The following is a 12910-nucleotide window of genomic DNA, read 5'->3' as shown; positions in this document are numbered from 1 at the left end:
TTTGTCTGATTTAAGTGTAGCTATCCCTGCTTTCTTTTAGTTTCCACTTGCATGGAATGTCTTTTTCCATCCCTTCACTTTGATCCTTTGTGTGTCCTCAAAGCTGAAGTGAACCTCTTGTAGGCAGCATGTAGTTGTGCTGTTTTTCAATCCATTCATCCACTCTGTGTCTTTTGATTGGAGAATTTAGTCCATTTATATTTAACATAATTAATGATAGCTCTGGACTTACTATTGCCATTTTGTTAATTGTTTTCTGGACATTTGGTAGTTCCCTTTTTCCTTTCTCCCTTTCTTGCTGCATTCCTTTTTGAATTGATTATTTTCTATAGTGGTATGCTTTGATTCCCTTCTCTTTATCTTTTGTGAATCTACTGTAGGTTTTTGCTTTGTGTTTACCATGAGGCTTACATATAACATCCTATAGGTATAACCATCTCTTTTACACTGATAACAATTTAACTTCAATGACAGACAAAAACTCTACCTCTCTACTTTCCCCTTTTATCTTTTTGATGTCACAATTTACGTCTTTTTATTTTGTGTATTCATTAACAAATTATTGTAGTTCTCAGACATTATTTCTTCAAATAAGCTTTCTGCCTCCTTCTCCCTCACTTTTCCTTCTGGAACTCCAGTAATTTGAAAAATGTTTCTCTCTCTCTTTTTTTTGATGTAACCCATAGACCACATAGGCTTTCTTCATTCTTTTCTCTTTGATCTCCTTGAACTGGATAATCTCTAAATTCCTCTCTTCTATCTCACAGATTCTTCTGTGTGATCCATCTGCTGTTGCTCTCTATTGCATTTTGTGAATAATTTTTTTTTTTTTTTTTTTTGTGTCTGTGTTGGGTCTTTGTTGCTGCACGCGGGCTTTCTCTAGTTGCGGCGAATGGGAGCTACTCTTTGATGTGATGCTCAGGCTTCTCATTGTGATGGCTTCTCTTGGTGTGGAGCATGGGCTCTAGGTGCACAGACTTCAGTAGTTGTGGCACATGGGCTCAGTATTTGTGGCTCGTGGGCTCTAGAACACAGTCTCAGTAGTTGTGGCGCATGGGCTTAGTTGCTCCAAGGCATGTGGGATCTTCCCGGACCAGGGATCGAACCCGTGTCCCCTGCATTGGTAGGTGGATTCTTTTCTTTTTTTTTTAATTGGGGTATAGTTGTTTCACAATGTTGTGTTAGTTTCTATTGTACAGCGAAGTGGAGTTCCCTGTGCTATACAGCAGTTCTTATTAGTTATCTATTTTATACATATTAGTGTATATATGTCAAGCCCAATCTCCCAGTTCATTCCCCCCTGCCCTCCCCACAGGGAGATTCTTAACAACTGTGCCACCAAGGAAGTCCCTTTATTGCATTTTTCATTTCGTTCATTGTGTGCTTCAGCTCCAGAACTTCTGTTTGGTTCTTTTTTATGATTTCTCTCTCTTTGTTAAACCTCTCGTTTTATTTGTATATTGTTTTCCAGATTTCATTGAATTGTCCTTCTGTGTTTCCTTGAAGCTCATTGAGTTTCTTTAAAACAGCTATGTGAATTCTTTATTGGATGAATTGAAGATCTCTGTGTCTTTGGGTCTTGATACTGGAAGATTATTTTGATCCTCTGGTGGTGTGATGTTACCTTGATCTTTTATGTTCCTTGGAGTTTTGCTTTGCTATCTTCACATTTGAAGTAGCAGTCATCTTCTCCAGTCTTTACTAACTGCCTTCTTTTTTTTTTATGTTTTTTGGTTGTTTGTTTTTTTGTTTTGTTTTGCGGTACGCGGGCCTCTCACTGTTGTGGGGCCTCTCACTGTTGTGGCCTCTCTCGTTGCGGAGCACAGGCTCCGGACGCGCAGGCCCAGCGGCCATGGCTCACGGGCCCAGCCGCTCCGCGGCATGTGGGATCTTCCGGGACCGGGGCACGAACCCGTGTCCCCTGCATCGGCAGGCGGACTCTCAACCACTGCGCCACCAGGGAAGCCCACTAACTGCCTTCTGAAGAGAGATACCTTCTATTGGCCAGGCTAGAGATTCTGAGACTTTCTCAGACCTTATATGGGTACACATGCTCCATGCTTCTTGCTCCCTCTTGTGGCAGAATTCTTAAGCTTCTATGCCTTCTCTGGATGCTGCAAAGTTCTGACCGCTTCTCTTTCGTTTTCCCAAAGAAGGTGCTAAAGCTTTAGCACCACCAAGCCTGTGGTCTGTCCCCAGCCCACAGATTCAGGCTGGCTTTCTGTGTGTGTCCACTAGCAATGCATCAAAGTTTGTTCTCGCTGCTGCTGTCAGGAGCACACACAGGGACCTGGCCCCAAAGGGGTGGTGTGGTGTGGGTGAGGCACCTGGGGCACTGAGGGTGACGATGGACCACTTCGCAAGTGAGACATTCCCAGCGACGACGTATGGGCGGGCTTCCCGATGGAGTCCCTTTGCAGCTAGTAGGATTTGCATCCCTTTAAAGCCCTCAGAATCCTATCTCCACTCTCCGGCCTCTTCCCGCGCTCCAGTCATGTAGTTCAGGATTCTGTACTGTGGATAGGGCAAGAGAGGAACAACCCCTTGGGCTGCATCCTGCACAACTGGGAAGGCTGGGCACTCACTCATATGCTTTCCCTTTCCCCTGTGGGCCGAGGAAATCTCTCTTGGCACCAGGTTGGGCTGCCTTGGGGGAGGAATGATGTGGGTAGAGTCAAGCGGTTCCTCTTACTCTCTCCATTGGTCCAGACCTGTATTTTTTTGCTCCTTTCATGTCCTAGAACTTTTCATCTGGAAAGCTGGACTTCAACAAAGGCTCTCTCACCCCTGGTTGATTCTAGGGACTCCCAGACCACAGCAGAGAGAATCTGGAGCCAGTTCATGGGCCACTGTAGGGTCTATAGCTGGGACCAAGGTCTGTCTGCCTATTACTTGAGCAGAGGTTGGCAAGACTCCTCCTGCATCCCTTGGCCTATGGTGCTGGATCCCACAGCTCCCTCAGTGGCACCTTTGTCCATGGATGGATGCCAAATTTTTGCTGTTGGTTAGGGTAAGGGACAAAAATGAGGAATGTCTATGCCACTCTGATGCCAACATCACCTACCCCATTTTAACTACCTTTACGTCTACAATTCAGTGGCATTAAGTATGTTCACACTGCTGTGCAACCATCACCATTATCCGTCTCCAGAACTTTATCTTCCCAAACTGAAAGTCTATACCTATTCAATGGTAACTCTTCATCATCCCCTCCCCATCAGCACCTGGTAATCACTATTCTACTTTCTGTCTCTATGACTTTGACTATTCTAGGTACCTTTCATTTAAGAGGAATCCTACAATATTTGTCCTTTTGTGTCTGTTTTTTTTTTTCAGTTAGCATCCATGTTGTTCAAGGTCTGTAGATTTTCTAGCATGTGTCAGAATTTCTTTCTTTTTTAAAATTTTATTTTTATCTTATTTATTTATTTAAAAAATTTTTTTGGCTGCGTTGGGTCTTCATTGCTGCGCGCAGGCTTTCTCTAGTTGTGGTGAGCAGGGGCTACTCTTCATTGCGGTGCGCGGGCTTCACATTGCGGTCGGTGGCTTCTCTTGTTGTGGAGTATGGGCTCTAGGTGCGCAAGCTTTAGTAGTTGCAGCGTGAGGGCCCTAGAGCACGTGGGCTTCAGTAGTTGCGGTGCATGGGCTCAGTAGTTGTGGCAGGTGGGCTCTAGGGTGCGTCGGCTTCAGTAGTTGTGGCGCACGGGCTTAGTTGCTCCGCAGCATGTGGGATCTTCCTGGACCAGGGCTCAAACCCGTGTCGCCTGCACTGGCAGGCAGACTCTTAACCACTGTGCCACCAGGGACGTCCCTTCATTCCTTTTTAAGGCTAAAAATATTCCATTGTATAGATACACATTTTGTTTATTCATTCATCCACTGATGAATATTTGGGCTGTTTCTCCCTTTTGGCTATCCTAGCTTTCTTCTTGGCACTGTTGACATTTGCTCCTTGTTATGGACTGAATTATGTCCTGCCAACATTCATATGTTCAAGCCCTAGTGTGACTTTCTTTGGAGAGAAGGCCCATAAGGAGGTCATAAAGATTAAGGTAATAAGGGTGAAGCCTTAAGCCAACAGGGCTGATGTCCTTATAAGAAGGGGAAGGGACACCAAAGATTTCTCCCTCCACGTACACAGAGAGTAGTCCATTTGAGGACACAACCAGAAGGTGGCCACCTACAAGCCAGGAAGAGAATCCTCACCAGAAACCAAGTCTGCCAGCATCTCAGTATGAGATTTCTAGCCTCCAAAACTGCGAAAGTTTCTGTTGTTTAAGCCACTCAGTCTCCGGTGTTTTGTTATGGCAGTCCAAGCAGACTACTACAGACTATCCTGGGTAACTCTTTGTTGTGGGAAGGCTGTCTTTTATACAGTAGGACATTTTGCAAGCACCTCTGGGCTCTAATTGTGGGTAGACGCCAGTAGGACCTTCCTCTCCACCCCCAGGTTGTTGTGACAACCAAAAATGACTCTAGACATAGCCAAGTGTTTCCTAGGAAGCAAAACTGTCCCAGTGGATTACCACTGCTGTAGAGGAATCGAAACATGTCTATCCAGCCCTGAAAGTCCTGGCCCAGTTGCTTTCCTTTTCATAGTGGGTGGCTGTGAGAGAAGGAAAAATATCCTGTGGGAGAAAGAGGCAAAGAGCTTAGGCTTCAGCCCACATTTCTGTTATCATCAGGCAATATCAGGATCCTGAGAAAGGACAAAAGACATATTCATCCTACCCACGTCATTTCTGTTTAACGAACAGGGATTATGGTACTGATTTTGTTGATGTTTTCTTGGTCCCACCTAACTTGTGCTCTGTAAGTAGCAAAAGCTATTAAAACTGGGTCATCTTTAACTTCTAATTGATGACTTGGTTGATGTTAAATGGAATAGGAATTTTGCCCTATTTATTCTAGAGAACACTGATTGTTGGATTTAGGAAAGGTTTAGTAAACTGGCTCTGAAGAATTTCTCCCTAAACCCACCTCTTCTGTTGGTTATTTATTGTATCACTAACATGTGGAGAGAACTTGGAATAATTAAGAAGAATCTTTCCCTCTGCCCCAAACACAATCTCAGAAAAGCTTTTCTGAAAATGGAAATGAACTGAATAGAAGCAAGGTCTTTGTTGCTATATCTTAAAAACTAAAATTTTTTTCAGGTTTAAGAAGAATAAATAAAATGGAGATACATTTGAGGCCTGGCTCTGCACACAAAAATGGATAATAGGCTCATTCTGGCTCTTGCATCCCAGATGAAGGTGGAGGTTCCTTCTGCAGGTAGACACCATAATGCTTTGCTTGCCTTTGACTCACCTTCTTGTTGTGCTATAATATTCATATGTTGACATATTCATGTTGTTCATATTGTTGACATATTCATAATTGTTATATTCATAACATATTCATATGTTCCTGCATCGGAACCCAGAGAAGGAGCAGTCTAAGGATAAAACTTATCCAGTCTTTAGCTGACAGAGCCATTCCAATCGATAACAGCAAATATCCTAACATAAAGTGAATGATGAATTGGCGGTACAAAATCAAGAAACTCCTTTCATGCTTCATCTCCTGTGACAAGGTGTTTAAAATAGGAGCACGTGGGATCCCAGCCACAGCGGATTTTTGCTGGTGGCAGAAAGACGAGAAAAAGAATTGGAAGAATTACCATTGAAAGGTTGACTGAAGAACTCATTTCAGAAGGACATTGTTTTCAATATGAAGTTTATTTGTACCCATAAGGAGCATGACTGATCAGACTAGAGTTCTACTCTATCTAGTTTTCTGGATATCGATAAAGAAGATAGTGTTCTAGGATCATCTTGATTATCTCCCATGAAAGATGCTCAAGAGAAGAGAATGCCCAGCTTGAATTCTGTATGGCTTTAGACAACTTCAGGAAGTAATCTGTTATTGAGTAAATCCTAGTGAACTTTTCTACTTTATAAAAACAAACATATGATCAGGAGAAAGTAAAGTCCACATGAACTTAAAAACCAACAGTTTGAGCCGCAATCATTGTATATCTGGATAGTGATCCGTAATTACTTCGTGTGGGTGAAATGTCTATAGGATTTGCCATTCTGAACTTTATTTTTTGATTTAAAACTTTTTTTATTTTTAATTTTTATTGAAGTATAGTTGATTTACAATGTTGTTTTAGTTTTACGTGTACAACAAAGTGATTCACTTATATATATATATTTTTTCTTTATGGTATATCCATATATGTGTATACATATACATATATATTCATTTTCAGATTCTTTTTCATTATAGATTATTAGAAGATATTGAGTATAGTTCCCTGTGCTAAACAGTAGGACCCTGTTCGTTTGAACTTTCTCTAAATACAAAGATGTCCTAAGGTTTCAGTGTTAGCAGGTATTTGTTGTTAAACAATCAGGTAGGCAGCCGAGATAGCATGGTTATTTAGTAAATTCAGTGCAAGGAAAAGGCTTCTTGGGGCCGTATTTACACACCAGGCCATGGGGATTTGACAGAACAGAGGAACTCCATCCCCTTGGGCAAGTTACCTCTGTAACCTCAGTTTCTTCACTAGTAACAATACCCGCCTCATTTGGCATTTGAGAGCATTAAATTAGCAGGCCTAGGAGAGTGCCTGGCATAACAGCTAATGTCTATTAACTTGTTTCAGGCCTGTCTCCCATAGAGCCAGAATTTGCAGCCAGCTGAGTGGAGAGGTGAAATCTGTCCTTATCTACCATTTTTCTGAACAAGTCAGATTCTTCCCTGAGGCACGGGTGCCAGGGAAGGAGTTGGAGGCCTCATCTGACAACTTTCAGGTGGACTTATTCTAAAGCCGAAGTACATGCAAGTACGAGAATGGAAACAACTCAGAGGGCTAATCTTTTCGGTATCAAGCCTAGAACTTTTGAGATTTGATTTCTGACCCCCAAGTTACAGGTCTTCAGCCTCTGTGGTTCAGTGGAAAGGTGCAGAAGTGGAAACTCTAGGCTGTCTCTGGTAGACACCCGCTTTGTAGTATGTGCTACATACTTTCTTTTCTCATTTATTTCAGTTCCCCCAAGGAGATGATCGGAACACTCATGTGCTCTCTTCTCCAAGACTTCTAGACCCTAGTTATCCTTTAAAATTTGTCATCGGACGCTTGCATTTATGCATTTCACCTTTTTTCCCAATAAAATCTCAGTACAGAGAAATGCCCTAAACAGACCCTTTGATAAACTTGCAACCTAATGAGAAGCTTATTTCATCAAGTTCTACAAAATAATTGTGCTTGTCCAAGAAATTTGCAGATGCCCTTTACACACTTTTTTTTTTTTTTTTTTTGGCGGTACACGGGCCTCTCACTGTTGTGGCCTCTCCCGCTGCGGAGCACAGGCTCCAGATGTGCAGGCCCAGCGGCTATGGGTCACGGACCCAGCCGCTCTGCGGCACGTGGGATCCTCCCGGACCGGGGCACGAACCCGTGTCCCCTGCATCGGCAGGTGGACTCACAACCACTGCGCCACCAGGGAAGCCCCCCTTTACACACTTTTAACAATGTTTTTAAATAGATGCTTTTAACAGTGCTTTTAAAGTTTAGGACAACTTCATAATGCGGTCTAGAGTTGTAGAAAGCATATCAGATTAGGGATCTGAGGACAGGGCTTCAAAATTTGCAAAAACACCTGGACACTGAGATGCAGACATGTCAGCTATATGAAGCCTTGCCTTCAAACAACAGCTATTTAATTAAATATGTGCAATAAAGCTTTATTGGTGAGACTGTAGAGGTGGACACAGGTGACAATGTGAGAATGGATGGAGAGATGACAGAGAATAAACAGAAATGGGTCCTAGCAATATGTGGATTAGTCCTAAGACACAAATGGCATATTTTAGGCAGAAGTGGGAAAAATATTCTAGCTGGATATAATATATAAAATATTCAAGGCAGCATGGAGTGATGCAGGATCATATATGAGTAATGACAAGTAACTTAGCATGGCTATGGTGGAAACTGGGTTCTGTAAAGAGGGGAGAGGCCAGAAAGTAACAAGCTGGAGAGGTAGGCAGGGCCCAGATAATATGGAACTTTATAACAAGTTCATGATTGGGGGTTTGATCCTGAAAGCAGAACAAATCTTCATGAGTTTTTTTTTTTTTTGTGTGGTACGTGGGCCTCTCACTGTTGTGGCCTCTCCCGTTGCAGAGCACAGGCTCCGGACGCACAGGCTCAGCGGCCATGGCTCACGGGCCCAGGCGCTCCGCGGCATGTGGGACCTTCCCGGACCGGGGAACGAACCCGTGTCCCCTGCATCGACAGGCGGACTCTCAACCACTGCACCACCAGGGAAGCCCCTCTTCATGAGTTTTAAGTTGAAAAGTACAGTGGGCCTGGGCTGTCCAAACTCTATATATTCCAAAGGTCTTAAGGACTGGTCCTTGACCACTCTTTGGAGATAACTTCTGAGCTTGGAATATGCCACCTGAGAAGAGTATTTTGTATACCTGGGCTTTGGACCACACCATATAGCTTACACTAATAATGTGATTTATGGTGAGTGCCTATTTTTGTATACTTAGGGGCTTTAGGCTACACTACATCAGTTTGACCTTGGTGGGGAGGGCTGGAGACTGTGCCTACGTGCCTACATAACTGACCCCCAATAAGAACCCTGGACACCAGGGCTTGGGTGAGCTTCCCTGGTCAGCAACACTTCACACATGTTGTGAAAAGGCTGGGAAAATGAACTGCTGTCTGTGCTCCTCCACTGGGAAAAGATAGTTGGAAGCTTGTGCCTGGTATATCCTAGACTCTGCCTTATATGACTTTTTCCTTTGCCGATTTTAATCTGTATCCTTTAACAATAATAAACCGTAACCATCAGTATAACAGCTATTCTGAATTCTGTGAGCCCTTCTAGTGAATTATCAAACTGAGGATGTTCTTGGGCACCCCACACACAAGACATAAAAAACAACATTTACATTTAACATTTAAGAATTAATACATTTGGTCATGAGAATGATGGATTTGAGGGGGCTGTTATTAGGGAGTCCAGAAAGGAGACGTAAAGGCCTCAATGAAAGCAGTATTAGTAGAGACGGGGGTGTTGATGACAAATGAAAAAGCCTTGATGACCGATGGTGTGTGCAGGGGAAGTTGGGGAGTAAGTGGTGTAGGAATTGGGATCAGCTGTCTTGAGTAACTGCACTTATAGTAGCTACATTTTCTAAGATTGGATGCACAGGAAAAGACCAGTTCTGGAATAAGAAGGATGAATTCTGCTGCAGACATGTCAGAATTAAATGCTTGGGCAAGATCTAGGTAGATAGGTCTAAGGGGAACATCTCCAATCTGAGATAGATGTAACCAGGTGTGGGATATATATATATCCCCAACCAGAAAGTAGCTGAGGCTATGGAATAAGAACGATCACCCTGAAGAAATATGCAGAGAGCAATGAGAAGAGAGTGAAGTCCAGCACCTAGTGGCACACTGGCTGGTTGTTTAACCCCCATGTCTTCTGTAAGGCCAAGGGGCCGTGCTGGCTCTTCTCTACTAAATTTCTCCTTACCTATGAAGGTCCTCTGGCTCTCCTCCAACTCAACAGAACACTTGTCTATTTCTTGCAGATTTAGTGCCTGTCATATCATAGTTATTCAAATACTTCTTTAACAGGGCAATTCTGAAACAAATTAAGAACAGCTACTACAGGGGGACCTCCCTGGCGGTCCAGTAGTTAAAACTTCACCTTCCAATGCAGGGGGTGCGGGTTCGATCCCACATGCCTCGCAGCTAAAAAACCAAAAAACATAAAACAGAAGCAATATTGTAACAAATTCAATAAAGACTTTAAAAAGCATCCACATCAAAAAAAAAAAAAAGAAAAAAGAACAGCTACTACAGGAAAGAGGTAACATTTTTGGCTACCAGGGTTGAAATCCTATGATTAGATGAGAAAATCATCACTCATTTAAGTGCCACGTACAGTTTGTCAGCTGGAAACAGTTATAAAAGTTGAGAAGTTGGGCGTGGGAGGGCAGAAAGACATGCACAAGCCAGAAGGACTCTACTACCTTTTAGAGCTGGTAAATCTTTTACAGTAGATGAGGAATCTCTTAAGTTACGTCTAACTCAGCTATTGCCAGCACTCAAATATTTCTTTGATGGTGTTCCACAGAATGCTCATCCCCAGAGAGATGCTTCACAAATAGAAAGTTTGTTTGTCAAGTGGGTTTGCAAAATGCTACATATGCCTGGAGTTTCATCACGCACAAGAGTACTCTAAAGACTCTGGGAGGGCTTCCCTGGTGGCGCAGTGGTTAAGAATCCGCCTGCCAATGTAGGGGACATGGGTTCGAGCTCTGATCCGGGAAGATCCCACATGCCACAGAGCAACTAAGCCTGTGCACCACAGCTACTGAGCCTGCTCTGTAGAGCCCGCGAGCCACAACTACTGAAGCCCACGTGCCTGGAGCCCGTGTTCCTCAACAAGAGAAGCCACTGCAATGAGAAGCCCATGCACCGCAACGAAGAGTAGCCCCCGCTCGCCACAACCAGAGAAAGCCCACACACAGCAACAAAGACCCAATGCAGCCAAAAATAAAAATAAATTAATTAATTAATTACAAATAAATAAATAAACATAAGTAGAAGCTTTAATCTTTTCTCCCACACCCCAGTGCATTTTCTTGTTTATTCCCTATGGTTCATGCACCTCTCTATGAAGACCCTAGATGATGTCCTGCCCCCTCCATTTCAGCTCTGACCTGCAAAATGGGTGAGAGGGAAAACCTTACATCCTTTATTAGAGTGGAGTTTTAAACTGAAGTAGAATTTTTTAAAAAGACTTCATTTTTAAAAAGCAGTTTTAGGTTTATAACAAAATCGAGAGGAAGGTACAGAGATTTCCCAAATACCTCCTGCCCTTGCACATGGGTAGCCTCCCCCGTTAGTAACATCACCTACCAGAATGATACTTTTTTTTTCTTTTGGCCACATCACAAGGCATGTGGGATCTTAGTTCCCCAACCCGATCCCCAGGGATCAAACCTGGGCCCCCACAGTGAAAACGCCCAAGTCCTGACAATTGGACCGCCAGGGAATTCCCAAATGGTACTTTTTTTTTTTTAACCAAAGATGGACTTACATTGATACATCATAATCATTCAAAGTCCATAGTTTACCTTAGGGTTCACTGTTGGTGTTGTACATTCTGTGGGTTTGGACAAAAGTATAACAACATATATCCATCATTATAATGCCTGTAAAAAACAAAATTCAACCAAGTAAATTTAAAGATCTAACTGGCTCTGTTTTAACTTACTGTATAGAGTATTTTCACTGCCCTAAAAGTCCTCCATGCTCTGCCTACTCATCTCCCCCCAGCCCCTGCAACCATGGATCATTTTGTTGTTTCCATAGCTTTGCCTTTTTCAGAATATCATATAGTTGGAATCATATGGTATGTAGCCTTTTCAGATTGGCTTCTTTCACTTAGTAGTATGCACTATGGTTCTTCCATGGCTTTCCATGGCTTGATAGCTCGTTTCATTTTAGCACTGAGTAATATTCCATTGTCTAGAAATTGCTGAACTGTCTTCCAAAGAGGCTGTACCATTTTGCATTCCTGTTAGCAATGTATGAGAATTCCTGTTGCTGCACATCCTTGCCAGCATTTGGTGTTGTCAGTGTTCTGGATTTTGGCCATTCTAGTAGGTGTGTAATAGTACTGCATTGTTGTATTAATTTGCATTTCCCTGATGACATATAATGTGGTGCATCTTTTCACATGCTTCTTTGCCATCTGTTTATCTTCTTTGGTGAGGTGTTTGTTAAGCTTTTTGGGCTGCTTTTTATTTTTATTTTATTTTATTTTATTTTTGCGGTACACGGGCCTCTCACTGTTGTGGCCTCTCCTGTTGCGGCGGAGCACAGGCTCCGGACGCGCAGGCTCAGTGGCCATGGCTCACGGGCCCAGTCGCTCCGCGGCATGTGGGATCTTCCCGGACTGGGGCACGAACCCGTGTCCCCTGCATCGGCAGGCGGACTCTCAAGCACTGTGCCACCAGGGAAGCCCTCTTCTGCCCATTTTAAAATCAGGTTGTTTGTTTTTTGATGTTGAGTTGTATGAGCTGTTTACATATGTTGAATATTAGCCCCTTATTGGTCATATAATTTGCAAATATTTTCTCCCATTCAGTATGTTGTCATTTTGTTTTGTTGACGATTTCCTTTGCTGTGCAAAAGCTTTTAAGTTTAATTAGGTCCCATTTGCTTATTTTTGGTTTTATTTCCTTATTGCTCCTTATTGCTTTAGGAGACAGATCCAAAAGGATATTGCTACGATTTATGTCAAAGAGTGTTCTGCCTGTGTTTTCCTCTAGGAGGTTTGTGGTTTTCAGTTTTAATTTAGGTATTTAATCCATTTTGAGTTTATTTTTGTATATGGTCTTAGAGAATGCTCTAATTTCATTCCTTTATAGGTATCTGTACTGTTTTCCAGAGCACCATTTATTAAAGAGACTGTCTTTTCTCCATTGCATATTCTTGTCTCCTTTGTTGTAGAATAATTGACCATGAGTGCATGGGTTTATTTCTGGGCTCTCTATTCTGTTCCATTGATCTATGTATCTGTTTTTGTGCCAGTACCATACTGTTTTGATTACTGTAGCTTTGAAGCATAGTCAAGTCAGGGAGCATAATTCCTTCAGCTCTGTTCTTCTCTCTCAAGGTTGTTTTGGCTATTCAGGATCTGTATGATATCACTTATATGTGGAATCTAAAAATTACAATAAACTAGTGAATATAACAAAAAAGAAACAGACTCACAGATATGGAGAACAAACTGGTGGTTACCAGTGGGGAGAGGGAAGGGGGGAGGGGCAATATAGGGATAGGTGATTAAGAGGTATAAATTATTATGTATAAAATAATCTATAA

This window comes from Lagenorhynchus albirostris, chromosome 15 (genome assembly GCF_949774975.1).
Source record: "Lagenorhynchus albirostris chromosome 15, mLagAlb1.1, whole genome shotgun sequence".
Classification (NCBI taxonomy): domain Eukaryota; kingdom Metazoa; phylum Chordata; class Mammalia; order Artiodactyla; family Delphinidae; genus Lagenorhynchus; species Lagenorhynchus albirostris.
The sequence above is the reverse complement of the archived record's forward strand: the minus strand, read 5'-3'. Positions refer to the sequence as shown.